This window comes from Cyprinodon variegatus, unplaced genomic scaffold (assembly GCF_000732505.1).
Source record: "Cyprinodon variegatus isolate N-32 unplaced genomic scaffold, C_variegatus-1.0 Scaffold57, whole genome shotgun sequence".
In the NCBI taxonomy this organism is placed as follows: domain Eukaryota; kingdom Metazoa; phylum Chordata; class Actinopteri; order Cyprinodontiformes; family Cyprinodontidae; genus Cyprinodon; species Cyprinodon variegatus.
Window position 1 is genome coordinate 82,008 of NW_015150510.1, and position 4,109 is coordinate 86,116.

Genomic DNA, 4,109 nt, shown 5'->3' on the forward strand with positions numbered 1-4,109 from the left:
CCGATATTCAGTTTTAAGGCCGATAACAATAGGGGGCAGATTATATCGTGCATCCCTAAAAAAATGCAAAGAAAAGATAATGCAGACAAAAATATTATATCATCCACATAAGTAAATACTTAAAAAATAAGTAATAAATAGATAAAGTTGAAGATTATTACAGATGATAAATAAATAAGGTAATTATTACAAAAGTTAAAAAAGAAAGAAGCTAATTATAAGAGATATACATTTATGGGTCACTTAATTTAGTGTGACATTTATGGGTTAATCATAATGTGTTATTTCTAACATTATCTATAGCAGTGATGTCTCCTCTCCTTCATGCACTGGTGGCTCCATCTAGTTTTGATGACTGGTACTGCAGCGTTTCAATAATCTAATGCAAGTTTAGGCCTGCTTCATGTTTTCCTCTCAGCTGTTTGGGCCCAGAATCATAAAAGAAAACCTCCCAGCACTGCAGGCTGAGAACCAGGAGCGAGTATGAGCCAGATTTGAAGCAGAGACATCATTCAGACATCGTATTAAATTCTACCTACATCCAACGCTTAAAACACAAACCGGAAAACTCACCGATCCATCTGATGCGCTGGCTCCTACTCTGTCGCCTGTGGCGTTCCAGCAAACCTCAAAGATCCCACCCGTCCCTCTGTAGCTGTGGACTAAAGCCCCCGTCTGCGACACACACAGAAAAATAAAAACACACTCTAAGAAGACTGACTGTTGTGATCATTTTCTCCCACTAAAGGGTTTGGTCTACCATGTGTGAGTACAGTAGTATTTTTCTCCAACCTGTGTGTTCCAGATGTGGACGCACTTGTCGAAGGAGCCGCTGGCGAGGTGCTTGCCGTCGGGACTGAAGGCCACGCTGTAAACGGGCTCTTGGTGACGGGTCAGAGTGTGAATACAAACTCCACGCTCAACGTCCCACAGACGTACAGTCGAGTCAAATGAAGCACTTTAAAAGGAGGAACAGTGGATAAGGCGTCAGCGCAGGGTTATGAATGTGGAGCTGTAAGTTTGGAAACTGTGTGTTATTGAGCAGAGTGGAACAGCGGAGGCGTGCTTGGCCCATAACCCGGGGGCTGATGGATTGCTATACTTTTGGGGGAGTGTTGCCTCAGTGGTTAGATCCCCACAGCTAGGGTGACCAAACGTCCGTATTTCCCAGGACATGTCCGTATTTCACGTCTGGTCCCGGGTTTTTTTTAGAAAGTGAGGAAATGTCATGATTTTTTAAATTACCTTAATTGGACCATTAAATTTACAGGCGCTAGGGGACTGCGCACGACGCTGCGTGTGACGTAATCCCTGAGCCGCGTTAGTGCGGGCAGCCCTGTTCTTAATCAGAATATAGATAGTGTGGCTGTCAGTACNTAAACAGCAACAGGAAGAGATAAGATAGGAATCATATGTACCAGAAAAAAACAGAAACTCCTAAAAAAGAGAGCTGCTCATAAACACTCAGATCATTTTTAGATCAGTGAATGCCTCATGCTCAATATAATAAAGATTTTCACACAGGTCCAGCTTGGTTTTCAAATGACATCAAATAAATAATTCCAATGTCTTGTATTGAGGTTAGAGTGATGCTCTGAAACCTTGAGGTGTGTCTAAACAGCAATAGGGGGTGAAGATACTGCGTCGACTGAATGTGGCCCACAGAGTACTTGTGGATGAGTATTGTGACGGCTGTCATACCGAGTGTCCCTGGAAGGTCTTGACGGGTCTGTCCTGGCCCAGCTTACACACATGGATGCACATGTCTGTGCTGCAGGAGGCAAATGTGTTATTGTTCTGCCAGTCTACGTCCAGAGCCGGTGCTGTTAGGGGAGGCAGAGAGCAGAAAGGCATCATGCAGACAAAACGTCCCCTTTTCACCATCGTGACACGTGGGGCTATTGTGAAACCTACAGGAGATAATCTTAGCCGCTTTATGATGACATCTATCAGGCTGTTAAAAAAAAAAAACGACCTGATGACAGAGAGAAACGCAGCTTCTTACTGCTAGCGTCTTGTTGCAGTGCGGCACAAGGTAACTTGTGTCTAAAAACAGCCGGCGGCGTGAAAAAGTCAAGCGGAACAAACCAGCTGACTCATGTCACTCACCTGAGTGGAAAGGAAACTGCTGCTTCGCTTCTCCTGTGTGTGCGTCCCAGATGATGGTCGTCTGTGTGGAAGGAGACGGGAGCATGAGTCACAGTGAAGAAACATCATGTCGTCTCTTTACTCTAACTCTTTAACAATATGTCCTTTCCTTAGAAAAACAAACCAAAAATAGAGTTTGTATTTAAGGGGAAAATCTTCTCTCATCTCCACCTTTGAACCAATTCCTTCAGTTTGATCACAGATTTAAAAAACAAACCTTGAACCTTGATATCTGATAACAAGAGGCATGTACAGGTTATTGGAGCATGAATGTTTAATTCTAAAACAATGAAACTTTTCATTTAATACTTTTAATTACACTAAACAAAATAGATTTATTCATCAGTTGGATCTATTTAAGCATCTTTAGTTTAAATAAAAGGGAAGGATAATTATTATCATCATTTCCCAAAGCGCCTCATAAAAAAATTTAAAAAATCTGGGCCTGCTGTTGAGGCCAAAACCACATCCTGAACTCTTTGTTTAAATGCTTTGATAATAAAACCATAAAACTAATTTTATCTCCTCTTTTACCACAATAAAACTTGAACCACTGCACCGGCATGCAAAAGAGGCTGCATATTTACTTAGCATAAAGAAATCTGTTTCACAAACACCTCTGTGAAAAAAGGAGCATCTTGTTAACTTATTCTGAAAGGAGACTGATTCATGTCAGATAATAAACTCCACATGTTCATCTACCGTATTTTNAAATTATCGCTTGTTATTGGAGTTATTGCTGTTGACTTTTACTGAAAAGCATTTTTTAATAAATCAACTTTAAATATCATATTATTGTAGGATTAAGTAGGCCTATGTTAAATGAGTGCATGCCACAGACATCTCTATGCATGGGAACAGAGATCCCATATAAAATAAATATGAAAAAATACACGCGAAAAATTATAAATTGAAAAAAAAACCCTGAAAAGATAAAGGCTGTGTCCGAACGTCAGCCTAATTACTATATAGTGGTTATGCCTGTCACTTGGTTGATGTTTGTGGACCCAAATGCAGAGGCAGAGAGACTGAGGTGATATCTTGTAGTTTTAATGATGAACAGCTAACAAAGGCAGGAACTAAAAATGTAACACAGACCAGAACCACGGAGACATCAGGGGAAAACACGCACAAGAAGCCAGGGAGAGATGAGGTGAGCAGAGAACAGCGATGACAGGACCAGCAACAACAAGGAACCAACAACGAGTGACAGCAGAGGGAGAGTATATGTAGCTGACTGAGACAAAGGCAGGGCTAACGAGCCGACAAGGAGCAGGTGTGAGGAGACAACGAGGGAGCCAAGGTGAACTGAACACACACAAGAGGGCAACAGAGGAAAACAGAAAAACCTGAGAACTAACATAAATCTAGAAACTACAACAAAATAGGAATTAAACCAATAAAACTAGAAAACATGGAGCAAAGTAAAGCACAACAGAACCAAAACCATGACAATGCCATTTTAGATGTGTCCAAACCTCTATTGAATGAAAAAGTAGTGGACTTAAAATTTCCCACAATGCACCTTGAAAAGTAGTGTTCATCCATGGTCACCGGACGTGCAGATATATCCTGGAATGCTTTAGGAGAGCTCTTATCGCAAAGCATTATGGGATTTGTTGTTGTGATGATACATAACAAAGATGGCACAGTCACCGTGCGGGGAGGTGGAGTCACATGACAAGTGGAGGAGCGTAAAGTAGTGATCATCTGTCCGAATGGTCAGTTAACTGAGTTCACTATAAAGTCCCCACTCTATATAGTGATTGAGGGATTTAGGGGATAGGGAGAACGTTCAGACACATTGAAATATTAGAAATATGTAATCTAAAGAACTATTTTAAAGACTTTATTTTTATTAAGAATAGGGATGGAACGGTTTTTGAAAACCGTCCGCACTGTTCGGTTCGACTGTCTCGGTTTGGTTCGCGTGTGTTTCGTTCGGTTCATGCGCTGCTCCT

At 41.3% G+C, this 4,109-nt stretch overlaps 1 pseudogene; it reads right to left on the reverse strand.

The window, feature by feature from the left end:
• LOC107082589 overlaps positions 1 to 4,109 on the reverse strand; it is a 43,069-nt pseudogene that overhangs the window by 11,321 nt on the left and 27,639 nt on the right.